We start from the raw sequence: 17,255 nt of genomic DNA, 5'->3' as shown, positions 1-17,255 counted from the left end.
CTCCCACAAGCACCAAAGCGGTGAGGCAGGAAGAGCAATGACATGACCTGCCTCTCCAGGGCAATCACGCTGTCCATGTGCAGTCCAAGAACTCTTTATAAAATTGTGAATCCTCCTTATGCACAAACAGACCCAACAGTTGCTTTATGCTTCCTGGGGACAATCAGTATAGTGAATGCCTGGTGCACAGAGATAAATGTACATGTACACCATCCAACTTGTTCCTTTGTTCAAAGTGAGTAACAATCATATGAGCCCTGTGCTTCCTGATAAACTTGCTCCATAGCACTGATTAAAGAGGAAATATCCAGAGTTCTGATAAATATTCATAATTCTCAACAAGTCAAAGCTGGCTCTGGGAACAGAGCACACCTTTAAAAGTATTTTTATGATTATTATAATTCCCTAACAACATTGTCATAGACTCCTCATGCAACTCTGCACAAGGAGTGAATTTTACTCTGTATTATAAAATCTATTTAAATTTACTGAATACTAGCCCATTTTTTAGTCACAATAAAAATGATAGTCTAACATCCTCCTTCTACTTGGCCTAGAGAGCAAAATGAGTATTTGTCTTCCAAGATACATTTGTGTACAGAAAATAATTCATTTATCCATAAATGCAAACAAATTATTCTGCCAACCTAATCTATGGAAAGGAGAGTCAGAAAAAAATAGAGTCAGAAAAAAATAAAAACAAGTAGTCCCACGTTTCAAACACCTTTGAATTCCAGAATGTTTTGACATACATAATGTAAAAGCACAGACCATCTGCAAAATTTGTATTTCCTATAGATGGATTGACAGGGACAGTGGATAGTTGATTCCAGACCATGTGTGAATGGGTGGCAGATTTTGTTCTGTACAATATATTTAACAATACCCACACTGACATTTTACAGAATTATCATGCCAGCACATGGCATTATGAGTAGAAGATTAAAAAAAATTCAAAGCATTTAACTGACTTAATTCCAGGAACTGACCTTTGCTGACATTACCTAAATGCTGTTTTGCAAAGAAAAAAAAAATGTAGCTTCAATTGTTCACAGCCTGTCAGCCTTTCAAATTACTTCAGGAATAAATACATTTTTTCAGAAAACTGGCAACTTTTCCATCAGCCTGCATAGAGGGCTGCTCAACCAGCTCAGGCACTAAAGGAGCAAAAGGAGATGTCAATAATACTGCGGGAACACCATCAGCAAAAAGGATTTTCTTCATATTCTGAATGCACTGCTGTCCTCTAGCTAATCTGCAACTTCAACATATTCCCAAATTCTTTCATCAGAAGCATAACTACACCCCCAGCTTTTCCTTTGGTTGTTTTTGGTCTAATAACACTGCTTGACACTTCCAGGTGTTTGTCCTGAACTGTGTAACAACACTATGTCAGGGTGAGCCGTCTTCTCCTCTGATATCTTGCTGGGAGAAAGCACAAGTGTCCCATCAAGTGCCATTTATTGTAGCATTTCAGAAAAAAAGGGAATAAATAAGCAAAATCGTAACTGTTATTGGGGTAGTAATCTATGTTTCTTCATACTTAAAATCAAAAGAATCTTTTTTTTTGTGTTGTTCAGATATCAGATCTTTACATCGATTCTTAAAAACAGAGAACGGTGGAACAGGTAGTTTGGAAATTAAACTAACATGAGGATCATATGTATAAAACAAAAAGATTTAAAAGATCAGGTTTTCCATTATATCTTCCTTTTAAGTTGAAAAACTATGTTTATTCAATATGTTCTAAAATTTTGCTTACATTTATTCCCACGTTTATGTTTTTCTTCACTTCTACTTACTGCAACTGTTTTCATTTCCTTATTTTCTCTCATGTGATTTCTACAAACAACAAAAAAGCATCATGAATAAATACCAATCCAGTTTCTCCTGGCATCCTTTTGTTTCCTTCACTTGTGGTAAAACAAACTCAAAGGAGCACTTTTTGCAGTTCATACATCTGCATTTTCTTGACAATTACTTATAGTAGATTTTTAAGCTTTATTTCTAGTTTATACAAGTTTACCTTTTAAACTTCATTAGAATGTCTGTGCCTTAAATCTTTAGTGGTAATTCACATTTTTCTAAACCTCAGTATTTGTGTCTGCAAGGATCAACCAGGCTGACACACACAGCATCAGCTAGTATTTCTAATACCTGAACAGGTCATTACACATCCTATTTAACCCCTAAGAACAATGATTTATGTGCATGATATTCTTTTTCATTATACTTGTCCATCACCATAAACTGTTCTGTCTTGCTAGACAACTGCCCACTTTGGCAAAATTTTCTTATATAAAACTAAACAGAATTCAATTTATCATACTATTTAAAAAGAGGATTTGGCATGCAGAAAGATCTAACTTTTCCAATGAAAAATAAGGGCAATCAAGGGCTGTCTTCCTGCTACTCTTTTGCTAGGGGCAAAACTGGTCTTCAGCTAAGGCAACACCAGCAATATGGAAGGTCTAACATTTCCTTGTAACTTTAGAAGGTTTGTTTCGGCTTGTTTCCCATTTTTCTTTAAAATTTAATACTGAAATTAAAATCTGTTAATTTAAGAAAATAACTTAAAGAACATCACTCATTTTTAATTTAAATGAAGGCCCTGTATTAGCAAAATGGTGGACCCTTAGTACAGACAACAGCTAGATGAAAATGCAGAGGCATGATTACTGATGTTTGTACACTTCAGGTTTGGTAAACACTGCATAGCAGCTCAGCATTAATAGCCATGCTGCCTGGCAGCTTTGTCTATGTTAAGCTAAAGTTATTGTTAAACACAGTGATTTTTCAACCCCGTGGCACTTTGAAGCGTGTGTTAGTATGAGGACACACATCCTCTTTTGAAATCTGTGTGGGATCTCTCCCTAACAATAGCATTGGTGTTTGAAATTAAGCACAGCAGGGAGAGAAAAAGAGCTGTTTCCTTTTTTGTCTATGTGCTCTATTTCACACCAATTTCATCAAAGACCTTCCACAGTTCTTGCTACAAATTGATCCTCTGTAGCCCTGCCTGACCTTCAAACCCTACAAAGTGATATTTTTGAGAAGTGCAAAACTTTGCACTATGACAGATCTAAATAGCCAGGGACACATTTGGTCCTGTTGTAATTCCATTGAAACTATTTCAATGACAAAAGGAATGAGCTTTTACACAAACAGTGCATTTTTCTAGCAGTTAGTATGACCCTGCTCACTCCAATATTGTGTAAAGTGCAACCTGTTTTTATTTTATTAATTTGACTGGAAAGAAAGGAGAAGGAAAAGGAAAAAGGTAACTCCAGGTCTCACCTGATGGTTGCTGCATAGGCAAAATCACCTTATTTGAGAGTTCCTAAGGTGGCAGCCTGGGAAGCTTTCCTAGATCTTCATGGACCTCGCAGTTGTATACAGCCTGCACTAAGTTGTATCTTGGAATCCATCTTGTTCTTCAATTTATTTTATTCTTTAATTTATATATTCATATGTTAGTGATATCATCTGTTTATAATATCTGCTTCTACAGGAAATATTTTTATATCCTTTCTATAATACATTCCTTCTTTGGTACTGCCATTCGTAAGTTTTTGTTAGTAGAGACAAAGTTTGTTTGGCAACTCCCCACCTGTCTTTGATAAACATTACATGTAAGTATTGTAAAGTACTGTATTTCAACTTCAAATTTGGAGATTTCCAAATTTAAATGCAGGGTTTGGGCCTTACCTGTTATTAAGAGAAAGGTATTTTTACAATAACAGAAGTATTATCAAGTAGTGGTTTTGTACAACATTTTCTTAAAATACATTGTTATCAGAAATTAATTACCTCGTTAGACAAAAGCAGAGTAAGGAAGAGGCTGAACAGAAGAAAGTGTTCTTGAATGTCACAACACAGGCAGAGTAGCTTCCACAGCTCTGCTTCATGGGACACCAGCTGGTTTTGTAATGCTGGAAAGGAGTGACTTCGTTAGTGTCCTCCAAATACCTCCTGAGGCAAGCACTGCATTCCTGGGAGAAAAGAGAAGATGCAGCCTGCAAGCACTCCAAGAGATCCTTACTCTGTCTGCCTGTAAAGGAAGAACTTTTTTTCTCTGGCTCCAGCATGTTATGTTTCTGGGTAAGGAAACATGGTTAATATGGATACTAATATTAATACCATTACCAATAATAATAATAATAGTTGATGTTATTATTCTGCACAAAAATGAGGTCTGAAAATGCATCATATGTAAGAACTGATGCTGGATCAGTTATAAAGAAACTGTTAAAATAAATCCCTGAAGTTTCTTCAGATGGCTCTGTAGTGAGTTTTATAGGATACAGTCAGACAAATAGCGTTAAAAGTCATTGGTCTGCTGGGCTAGAAATATCAATATTGACCTAACTCTGCAGTTCTGATTAGAGACGATTTCAGTGGGAACTTTCCTGGAATTACAGTACTGGAGCCGTGCCCATTGTCTCTGCAAAGTCAAAATGGCACCACAGATTACTGAACATGTCTGTTCACATATCAATGGATCCATGCAATATTTGCTTTTATATTTGCCTTAAGAATGCCACAGTAACACAGATGGTGCAATTAGGTAGTTGGCTTTGGTAAGCTGCACGTGCTTTTATGGCCTCAGAACATAATGTCTCTGGCCATTTTCTCTCTTGTAACATCTTCTTTCAACTGCTGGAAAAGTACTTCTTGTTGTTTGCATTACAGTACTTCTATGGTAGCAATATCTTTACAGGAGAGTGTAGAGTATAGAGGAGTATAGAGCCTCTTTTTTATTTACAGGTGCTAATGGGACTATATGACTTGCTGTCAGCTGGAAAATGATGTCATAGTGTGATGCGTGAAACAAAACTGCATTTTGCACACAAACGCTTTTTCTCAGTGAACTCAACATCTGCAATGACGAATGTTTTGACTAGTATTGACAACCTACCTTTTTAAATTAAAATAGAATATGTGTTTTAAAAAGGAGTTAAGTAAAAAACTTTATAAAATGTGCTAAGTGCTATGGCTAAATCAAAGGTCTGGTTTCCAGGTGAAGCCCTTTGATTTCCCTGGACTACAGAGACTTTTTGACTGCCTGCTGCCATCAGCTAAGAAAAAGATCCTTCTTATTTTCACAATGGTACTCCAAGCTTTCCAAGGCCTCTGAAATGAGTGATCCAGAGGTTAAGGGATGCAGCAGGACTCAACAGAGATTTGGAAAAGATTGAGAAGTAGATAAAGCCATAGCTTAAACCAAAGAACAAGGATAAGTCTGTCTAGATTTGAGAAGATTTAGCAATTCCGATCACTACCAGATACTTTGTTAGCCCTGGATAACCTGGGAATGAGCCAGGATTGAACCCTTGATCCAGAGAAAACCCTCACATTTCATGCAACTACTGGAAGTAAATATCTTCAGGAGATAATGCTCAAATTTCCTCACCTTTAGATCACTAATAACTAATCAGAAACTTTTCCTTAGTGTTGTGTCTTTTTCCCAAATCAGAAAATTTTACTGTGTCAATCAAAAGACTTTTCTAATCACATCTCAGCCCTCTACAAAATTCTGGGATATATTCATTATAGTCTATTAAAATGTAAAACGTAAATTATAATCAAAATACCAATCAGAACAATAATGTATATAATTTTTTAACACCCTTGACACAAAATACACTTATATTTAACAATTAAATTTACCTTAGTTTTTTTCTTTTAAGACTGAGATCAACATGATTCCTTTGTCAATCTTTTTAAAGATTAAGGGGGAGACTCTCAATGAAATCATATAGTCTACTATCTTTCCAACTTTTCCTTCAGTTCTTCAAATGAAAATATTCTTTCAGAAGTTTTTATATTGCTTGAAAATTGTACAGAACAGAACACACAGAGTCATTTGACTTCCATTTCACAGATAAACTACATGCATCATGTGTTCAGATTGGTACCCTAGTGTTTAATAGATGCCTCTCACCTCTTAACACATGCAACTTTGGTAGTTGTAGCAGTGGATAACAGGGAAATGTAATTTGTTTAAAATGCAGAGAAAAGGAAGTGTCTTATGTCCAACTGGTAGCAAAGCTGGACATGCAGAGCATGAAAGTCTGTGTTCTTCCTTTTTCTTTTACACCTGCCTCCACAAACACATGAACAGATCAGCAGCTAATCTCCCTGCTCTTCCTCAGACCAGCTAAGTATTCATTCAAGACCAACTGTATGTTTTCTTGTAGTTTACCTTGCATCTTAATACCTTTATTCTTCATAGGAGCGTCATGTCTATAAATTGCTTCTCAGGATCAGTATCCACAAAACACATTGCACACTAGAAAATTAAATACTTGCCAAGTTACAGACTCAAAGGCATAAGGGAAGAGTATTCAGGCTTCACCTCCTAAATGCAAAATTTTATAGAACACCTATTTAAAAATATGTTCTCTGTGTGTGTGTGTGATATTCATGTACAGTACCTTCATACTGTATCATATAATTTGTCTAGCCTTTATGAATGGTGAGTCAATTATCATGGTCATAGTCCAGGGAAGTAGACACCAGCAGATAGCATTTTTTCCCCACAATGTGAATCACAGATGCATTTGCTTTTCAAAATGCAAAAGAATCATATTTTTTAAAATAGCCAAGAAACTCAGAGAAGGTATAAGTGACCATGCATGTCAGAAATAAATGTGTCCAATATGTTACTGGACATACATATGACCAATACACTCCCCCTCCTCAACAGGGTGGGGGAGGAAGTAAGGTGGAAAAAACTCCTGTGGCATGTAAAGACAGGGAGATGACTAACCATTCCCCCCTCTCCCCCACCCCAGTACCCACACCTTGATGCCTACACCCAGTACAAGTATATGAGTGTGTAACAGGTGTGTGATGGGACAACCACACCGATCTGAGCACACCTTTGCCCCACACTGACAGTGCCAAGGAGGAACTCCAGGACAACCATTAATTAGATAAAACACTAACCATAAAATTGGAAAAAGGCTATTGAAACTGGCTGAAAAGCAGCATAAGATAAATCTAAATTTTTAGAAGGTGTTGGGAGAGACCTCAGAGCTAGATAAGAAACCTGGCTAGGCACTGACAGGCATCACCCTATGGTATCCTATCCCTGCCTGGGCCAAGCTCAACAGCTCTCTGTGGGGTGCAGAAGCACCCTGTACCCAGTCAGTGACCCCCAGCACAGAAGCAAAGTGGGGGCACCCCTCCTCAGCATGCACACAGGGCTATGTGGGGCACCTGTCTATGGCCCCAAGCAGGGGACCACCTGGGGGACCTGTATCCACACGGGGGGGGGGGGGGGGGGGGGGGGGGGGGGGGCAGTTGTTGCACCTGGACTGCCAGAGGGTGTAAGGGTATATGTAAGTATTCGGGGGGGGGGGGGGGGGGGAGGAAGGGGGGGAAGGCATTACCTACAGAAGACTTTTGGGAAATCTGTAGGGCTATATTAATATTTTTCAGCCATCTGGGACTGTGGTTTATCTGTTGTGCTGCCTGTATTGATCCTGAATGTATAGTTCACTGATTGCCAGTTAACTGTGTCATTAATAAATCAATAAGCCACTTTGATCCTGAATTGATTTAAACCACATTAAAAACTGCTTAACTCATGACATGTATGATCTACTGCTACACTGATTCAGATGCCCGAGTCCCACAGAGGAGGATACAGGATGACACTTACATCCATAAATAAAGGCCCTTAGCTCAAATGGTTCAGCAGCGGCATGGTTAAAAATACTGGAGTATGGAGGGTATAAAGCTCTAGAAAACAGAACTTCTTGTTACACCACCATTGCTAGGTAGAGCAATCTGAGAAAATTATACAGTATGTTTTGCAAACAGCAAGTCTCCATATGCTTAGTAGTTAGTATTTTTTCTATTTATTGAAATACAACATTCTCCACCTGCTATTCGCTGTTGATTTATAAAGAAGCTAAAAGATTTGTAACTATTATGGCTTCTGTAAGGTCAAAATGTATTTCAGTTACTAGTTTTGAATGTCAGTGCTTTGCTGCAGAGTATGATTTCAGACTGACAAATTTAGTTATCCAATGCACTGTGGTTATGCAACGGCAAGCACTACGTAGAACAGACAGGTTAAACTGAAGAGAGGGTATCACAGCCAAGTCTTCAGCTTTTTCTAGGGCCAAAGCACTCATACAGCAGGGCATGGTGTAAGCCCCACAGAGACATTAGTTAGAAAGTCTGCACCATGCTTCTCACTCAGAAATCGAATGTGTATGAAAAATTGTCCAAATGCTTCTCAGGCAGAAGAACGAAAAAGTCAGGAGAGGTAAATAAATTCTAGATAAATACTAAAAAGGATCAAAATTATATGGAAAACTTCTGCCCTGAATCATTCCTAGTAGAGCAAAGCTTCATGTAAAAAGACAAAATTTTCCAGTGCTTCCAAAACACAGAGAGATCCCTACTGACATCCCAGATCCTAAATAGATAGAGGCAATTTGGTAGTTAATAGGTAATTAGACATCATCTCTTAAAACATCTTCTATTCTGCAGTAGGCTTTAAGGGGAGCACTTGAAGAAATAACAAAACATTTTCCATGATTACTTTGTCATACAAAAAAATGAAAACAGAAATTAGACTGTCTTTGCAACCCAAATAACATTTTAAATCTAGAGAGACTGAAAACAAACATGAATTAGTTTTGCTTCTTCTGTATATATATGCTAGTAATTGTAACCCAGTGCTCTACATTAATATATGGAATTTTAATTTAGAAATCATTTAATTTCATAAAGTTGATATTTAATAAATGTAGAAGAGAAACATTCAAAGCTGAATTTTTTTTTAAGCATTAACATCCAACCTTTCTACTTAGTAATTAATAGAAATAATTGCTTTTATTTTGGACACAATCTGGTTTTGACAGTCATAGGGAAAACAAATTGTCTGTAATTAAGATATTTTTTTCTTGCCCGTTTAGTTCTGTTGCTTTTCATCCATAGATAAAAAACCTGTTTGTTGCCTGATGTGCTGAAAGTCTCAGTTATAAATTACATCCTTCTTTAGAATCTAAAAATATTATAATTAGTGAAAAAGCAAGATCAAAAGGTTTGGTATTCTGGTTATATTCAGATGAGAAAAAGAGTTAGTTGTTTAATTATACTTCAACTTAAAAATCCAAATAACTGGAAAATGCACAACTGGACAAAAAATCTCCTGTAAAGAGTCTTCTGCGTGCAATTTTAATACTTCTGGCCAATATCTGAGCTAAATAACCAGTTTTGTTGGGTTTTGACATCTGAATTCTACAATACTATATCCTACAGAATGAGAATTGTAGAATTACTAATATTCATACATATGACATATTTATACTTTCACCTCTCCATCTGAGATTTATATTTAAAATAAAGTGGAAAGCAGAAAGAAGAAATGGCATTTCAAGGCCAAATTTATTATTATTTAAATGCATCACAACTGTTGATGAATCTGAACATAGCTCCCATGGAAAGAAATCTGAATAACTTCCATTTTTATTAGCACAGTGGGCAGTATCCTCTGTGGCATATCAGCAGGGACGCTGGTAAATCCAATACAAAAACGCTGCAAACTCATTCAGCATCTTTGTACTTAGATAAAGGTAAGAATAAAGCATCAGAATAATAATTAAGTACTATGTCTAAAAAAATTGTCCCTTTAAGGTTGGTTGGCTATCCTGCGGAAAGCTTAAGCTACTTTAAGCCAACTGAATCTCACCTTGCTCTTGGCTGCAACTTCCCAATCTTTTTCTTGTGTCAGCACAAGTCCTTATGCAATCAGACATGTGGCTACATCCTATTGATCCTCCTGAAAAGATATTTTTTTCCTGCATTAGTTTTTAGCGGAATGAACTGTCCGAACTGGCTGACCGCAAAACCACCCAAGTGGTGCTGCTGGAAGCGCATGGCAGGAGCGCACCGCGTAGAACAGGCTGAAAAAAGCTGTCACAGCACTATCCAAACTAGCCAGCTGCAACAAGGCTTTTACAATCACATACCAGATTAACTTCAATAAGTAGCTCCCACGCCTTGCCCCAACACAGCCACCAGTCCCCCACAAGGTTTCAAAAGTTCATCTACTGTCCATGCTGTTTCTTCATCCTCTTCAGGCCAGTCCACCCTGCTTCTTGCCTCTGCTGCATCCAGAGTCTTTCTTCTCCAGGCCCCTCTTCCAGCCAGCCTCTTCTCATTCAGGCCCCCTCCTTCTCCCAGGGCAGAGGTCCTCAAACTTTTTAAACAGGGGGCCTGCACGCAGATGAAGTGGCAGGAGGTCATCTGTGGCTTCTTGGTTTCCCCCCCACAACCTCCAGCCAGGGGGGAAGGGGGGTGGGGTGGGATAGGGGGGTTCTGTAAATACTGGGGGCCAGATTGAGGACCCTGGGGGACCGTATCTGGCTCACAGGCCATAGTTTGAGGACCTCTGTCCCAGGGCCTCTTCTTGTCTCTCCTACATCTGGGGTGCTCTCTCTCCTCCCTCTGCTTCTTTCAGGTCTCTCTTCATCCAGTGATCCTGCTTATCCAGTCCTCCATTTCCATATCCCATAGAGCTATTTAACTACTTAGCAGGAACCAGCCACAGCTGCACATTATCAACATAAGCCAACCCACCACCCCTGATGCCAGCCCAGCTGTATTTTACCAGCGTTAACTAACCCACCTTCATTCCTCTACAATTCCTCTACAAAAAGCCTATTGCAAAATCCCTTCTTGAGACCAACTAGACCCAACCCTGTTTTTTCAATCAGCTCTTTTCTGAACTGTGTGGACCATCACGTTATCCATATCACATAACTCCTATGATAATGTGATAAATACTATGGACAAGTCTGATAAATGTATTATGCTCTGTCACGCTCTGCATAAGAACAGAACAGTGCGTACAGTATACAAATACGGCTGGGAAGGCAGAGGTTCTCTTTGCATTGTATAAAGAACTGCTTTTGGAAACAGTTGTTGAAGAGTATTCTAATACAGTTTATGCTAGGACTGACCTTGTTAAGATGTTGAAAATTTCAACAAAGGTTCTGCAAATGAGAGTTTTAGAAGCACTTTTCAAAGAAATGTTTTCTCCTCTTAACTTTCTCAAATCCAGATGTGCACATCAATATCAGAAAAGTAGAGAATTGTGCAAGTGCCTTTTCCTGAAGCCACCAGGAGGTATGGCTTAATCAAAATTGATTATCATTTTGATTATCCTTTCACTGATTATATTTCCATATCAACATAAATAGTATTACATAATATTAAATAATTTAATCTATTTTGTAATCAATCAATGAATCAATTATTTAAATCAAACATATCAATTGCTTCTCTGAAACATTTAAACTGCTTGTAAGACCTGCACAAAAATGGTTACAACAATGAAGAGGAAAAGGAAATTCATATATGCTACACATCACCATATGCATGAAAAATGTTTAAAGTTGACTATAATCATGCTGAAAAGCCCTTAATAATCAGAAATTGGAAAACATTTGGAAAAAAACCCTGATCTATACAAAAGTCAGTATATTCCACCCCTCCCTGGAAGTAGCAATGTAACAAATAAAAAAAACATACATCAGGAAGTAAATAATTACCAAAATTACAAGTATTGGCATCATTTTAGTATAACAGAAATTAATTATAAAGCAAATGCTACTTTAATATGTAATAGTGGCATTATATACCACTACATTGGTGTGTAATACTCCTTACTGCTCTGTAAAGTCTGTATTTGGAAACTGGTGCCCCAGAATTACTCAGGAATAGAAGATATAAAATATACACATTGAATGAGAAATAGCCTTGCTCAGAAGAAAAAGATGACATTAATCTTCCTGCATCCTACATCTCTCTCTTCTGTTTGCACCCAAGCCAGCCACTGAAGTGAGTTCTTCTAAGGCTTTTGATTCATTATTTATAGCACTGGCTAATGTTGGTTCACCCACAACACAGTTCAGCTTACGTCTCACTTTCCAACTTCTTGGAAAGAAAACCACAGAGAAAGTAAAAAGAAAAAATATTTTCATGGAATTTTAAAATAGTAAGTTGTACTTAATTTCCTCTTACACACAGGCCATGGAAGGATTTCCAGCTTGAATTCCACAGTCTTGAGCTGGTCTGTATTCACATATTCAGGAGTAGAGCATTGCACCTTTGGAAGATGTCATTGTCAAACCATTTTCTCTTTTTCTTAATAAATGTGGATGGTTAATTTACTGTCCATTTTATGACAGCGATGTTTGAACACTTGGAAAGCATAAATCCTAACACCGGTTGCCCTCAGCTCACCTTCTGCATCATCTACCTATCTCATCTTTGGTTTACCCAGGCACAACAAAATGCCAAGAACTGAAAGTTCACTTGTTTGAATTTAATAATTGCAGAGAATCCTGACAGAACAAATTAAACAGGTCATTGCTATGAAGTGTACATTTCAGTCACCTTAAATAAAAAGACCTTCAAAACCTGTAATGCATCTTTCATACTTGTGAGAGAAACATACTCATGCTTCATGGGTGAAACATTGCATATTTATAATGATTCATTGAGCCATACTCAAGCATTCTGGAGTGACAGAGGTAAACGGACTATTTTTTCCCAAGCACATAAGAAAAAAGAGCTGAAACACGGTCAGCACAAGTTGTGATCATTTTAAACAAGGAATTCAATACCTATGCTACAGTGATGTTCGGAACACCGTGACTTTAATTAGGTAAGTGTTAACAGCAACTTGCATATTGCATGGTTATGTGGATCCCTTCCTCAGTTTTTGTTTTAAAGAAAGATGAATTCTACATTAGATTTTGGCAGTTTCTTTCATGTTCTAGACATTTAACATAAATAGAGATTTTTAAATCTGTGTTTATCAGTATGTAAAGTACCAAAAAAACCTGGAAGTAGATGCGGTGGAAGATAAAAAACACCTTTTTCTGGCATGTTTCTACACATTAACATTTTCACTTTCTGCAAAAGCCAAGACATATTTATCTTTCATGAACTACCACAGAAAAGATACACATAAGCAAACCAAAGCACTCTTTCCTGAAGATCAATCAGTTGTATGGTGCTGCAAATCATTATAAATATTAAGGATAATTTGTTGGCTGTAGCTTAATGAAGAAAAGTGCCCTGAAGTGCCTTTCCCAGCTGTATACTTGAATATTTGAAAAATAGGGTGATTTCGAGCCTTATGTCTTGTTAATGCCTTCTCTGACATTTTTCCAGCAATGCGCAGAAGAGTATAATTTAACAGGACATGTATAATTTAAAAAGAAACACACTTCTTATTTGGATTGTCATTATTGATCCAAATATCAGATCTCCAGTCTGAATATATTTGACTTTATAAGAGAAGTTATGGTATCTTACATGTGTACTGGATAATTCAGTCATGAACAAGTGCTAAATAGAGTTTCACGGAGCTGAAATACTACTGGAAGAGTTTTTACATATTGCTTTTAACAAATGAGTGTAATGGCCTTATTCTTATCGCATCCACATGAAATATACAGGTAGATTAGTTGAGCAGGATTAATCTGTCCCAATGAAGATGCCTGTAATACTAATGTCTGAATTTGAGCCCCAGACTTTATAGTGAATGGAAAGAAAATAAGTACACTAGGGTACTGAAGTCTGTAACAGGTCAGATTCATCAAAATCAAGGACTACAAACCAGGATGACTGTTAGAGGCAGACACCCACACCATGTACATCTTAGGTAAGATGATATGACTGATGTCCACTTCATACAGGAAGGACTGGCATAGTCCAGCCACATGCCTCAGCTCCACTGAAGCTGATTCCCAGCATAATTATTTCAATGGAGAAAAGATACTACTCAAAAGAGTTCCAGCTGAATTCTGGGAGCTATTAATTCCCATACTGTTCGCAATTTTTTTAACAGAATTCAAAATTAATTTAGATCTAAAGGAAAGTAGAACTGAAGAGACAAAGGGATGAAAAAAACATTCCTCAGCTGGAGAAAACAGCTTTGCAAAATGAAATACGCTCTATGTTGAACTAACATTCTTTTCACTGCTGCTTTCTTCCACAGATGCACAAGAATGTCTTCTGAGTTACACAGTTTAATAAACAGGGGCTTTATACTGATCCACAAATTAAAGAATTGGAAAAACATGGGAAAATGTCTGAAGGCATATTTGAACTTTTGTGAAAGAAAATAAAAGTCAGATTTCGCGTCGGTCTGTGCAATGGTAAGCCTGATAGGGCATAAGCACCACTTTTCTCGTTCAAAACTAATGATCAGTCTTTTAAGTTTGGCCAGACGTGGAGAAATTAGGACTGGCAGAAAGAGTAGGCTCACTGAGGCTTGCTAGGATTGGTAGCATCAAGTTCTGGGCTAAGTCTGTGAAAAAGCTGGATGGAAACGATACAAATAAATACTGAACTCATTCACTGAAAGTAGCATCTCCATCTCAGCCTCCAAGCAGGGGAATGAATGTCTCTAATCTTGACAGTAGCAATTCAGTCTGCAGTTTGGACATTCATGAAATATCATTCAGAACCAAAACACAGATAAATACACATTGGCTCCTAGAAGGGTACGTTACATCAGTAAATCAACACAGGAAACAATTGCTCAACTCATATGAGAAAGATGGGCCTCTAGCAGGACAGAGAAGACCTGATGTAAACTTCCTTAGGCAGAAACCCTGAGTCACTGTTCTGCCTGCCCAATCTAAAGGTTAGTGACTGAAATACTTAGCACTATGCTGAATACTATGCTTTTTATATGTCAGAAGTTGATGTTTGTGTGCATGCATGTTTGTACATGTGGTTCTTTCAAGCAAAGGATTTTGCTAAGAAAATTGTAAAGGGAATTTTGCATTGGCAGACACTCTGGAGAAATGGGAAAAAAGCATTTGTATGACACTAACATGAACTGCAATAAGTTCCATTCCTGCCTTGGTGTTCCTAGGTGTATAAAGTCACTGATAACGTGGTACATGCTGTCCTGGATTGAAAGCATAATGTGATATCACCAGGACCAGAACCATATTAGAGACAACTTTTCTGACAACTCCTTAGTGTGGTTCTTGCAAATATTTGAATATGAGGTTCTCACCTGAGAATTCAAACTTGAGTGGCTATGTCCTCTAATCTTTGCTCTATCTCCCAGCTTATCACATGCAAGGAGTCTGACTGTACTTGAATACATTTTGAAAACATCTGTCTTACCATGGAACAAGAGAAATAAGCTCTCTCCTTTTATCAGCAAGAGACCCAGCTGCATATAACTTTCCTTTTATGATCATCAGAAATAGTGTACAATGTGCAGAACTTACCATGGGAAACACAAAATGTTCATTCCCAGTCTTCACTTCAGAGAATGGAAAGAGATGGAAATCTATCCTAATTTAGAATCTGCTTTTGTCTTCCTCAATATTTTACACTCTGTGTGCTGCAACTCTTGCTTTAAAGCCTGTCAAGCTTGTTTACAGAAGCATCATCCCTAGAGCAAGCAAGAAAACCAGAGCTAACCAGTTCAGAAGTCAGGGAACAGAAAAAATCTGAAATGTCGGATGATACAGTTCTGCAGAGTGGACTTTGATTGCTTAATCACTCAGTACTGTTCTCAGGGGGGAAAGTTTCTCATCTATTCCTTTTTTCCCTCTCTTCTTACCCACAGAAAAAGGGTTTAGCCCTCCTGCCTTCTCATGCCTACCCTTTCCATCCTCCTCCACTCAGGCACCTGAATGTAGTTCTTCTATAAAACACAAACAATAAATTCGAAGGAGGGGAAAAGAAAGAAAAAAATATAGTTAAACAGAAATATTCAGTTTTCCCAAACATTCCAGTGACCATTTTCCCTCAAACGTCTACACTTTGTTCTGCCCGTCCCTAGTTGCTCTCATGGCCTTGTTGCAAGCTTTGTAGGTAAAAGCCAAAGCTCAGGCCAGCTGGCTGCAGGCAGAGCCTCACCTCCATCTGCCTCCTGCAGGCCCAGCCCTGCCTCGGGGGGGGGGGTGGGGGGGTGGGGGGGGGTGGGGGTGGATTGCTTCATCACAACTATATCATACCAGCCTTTTCCCTTGCAAGTGTAGGAACTTTAGGGAAAACACTGCCAAATATAAGGCACAATCACAATTTCAAAATAGAGCTGTTTGAAGCATTCTATTTAATTCAATAAAATGTAATGGCAAATGGTATTTTTTTAAGAACTTCATAAGACATTATAAAAAAAAATCAATAAAAATCCATTTCCCTAGCTCAGTTGCATCATTAGAAAAGCTATACTTTTTGAATTCATATCTATGGGATTTTATTAGTTTGATCCCAATTCAATCTTACAGTGTTCTTCCTTAAGAAAATTGACAAGGGGAAAAAAAAAACCAAAAACCAACAGTGTTATAAGGTCCGAAATCCATATTTTACAAAAATACAAAATCTCAGAACATGATGTTGAGTTTCACTTTTTTATAAAATATTAGGTTGCTTTCAAGGCAATAAACTCTCATAATGAGAAACTACATTTCAAAAGCTATGTTTTTCAATGGTTAAATTGCCGGTTTTCCTAGTCATTTTGTCAGGTAAGGCAAAAAGGTTTGCCTGATGTAAGATCTGAAGCTGGAATACCCCTATTAATATGAAGAAAGCTAACGCACAATAATAAATGCATAATAAGAGGATTCAAGGCCATAACCTACAGATACACAAATTAAAAAGGGTAGAGGAAGGAAAATACTATTTTTTATTTTACCTCAACATGAGATTCAACGTATGATATAAAATGAGCTTTCAAACACAGAAACCTACCCAGTTCTGGAAACGGGTTTGTTTACATTTCCAGACTAGTACAGAAGAGCACCAGGTCTCCTGGCAAAAAAAACACGTGCTATGCCAAGAACTTTGCACCAATACCTAAAGTCCCCTAGCTCTATCTAGTGGATGGAAAGGAGCATACTGTTTTCCATGTAAGAGCTGCTTAGTGCTTTTTCTTGCATATTTGAGTGTAATATAAAGACCTTCTCTTTTCACTTTGAATACAGTTATACTGTCTATAAATGGATTCAAGCAATAGCACAATTGGCTGTATTATTTTAGAATACTTCTGGTTTCCTCTTCTAGCCCGGAGCAAAAGACAGGGCTTAACAAATAATAGTGACGTGGGTCTGTAGAGAGAAATAGTCTTTTATTAAGCAACTGATATCACAAGACAAAACCATGACACTATTTTTAGTCACATAAGCTCTTCATTGGAGGTAAACCAGACTTCTTTATGTTTCAGACCAAATTAAATCTTCACTCCAAAA

This window comes from Falco cherrug, chromosome 6 (genome assembly GCF_023634085.1).
Source record: "Falco cherrug isolate bFalChe1 chromosome 6, bFalChe1.pri, whole genome shotgun sequence".
In the NCBI taxonomy this organism is placed as follows: Eukaryota; Metazoa; Chordata; class Aves; order Falconiformes; family Falconidae; genus Falco; species Falco cherrug.
The sequence above is the reverse complement of the archived record's forward strand: the minus strand, read 5'-3'. Positions refer to the sequence as shown.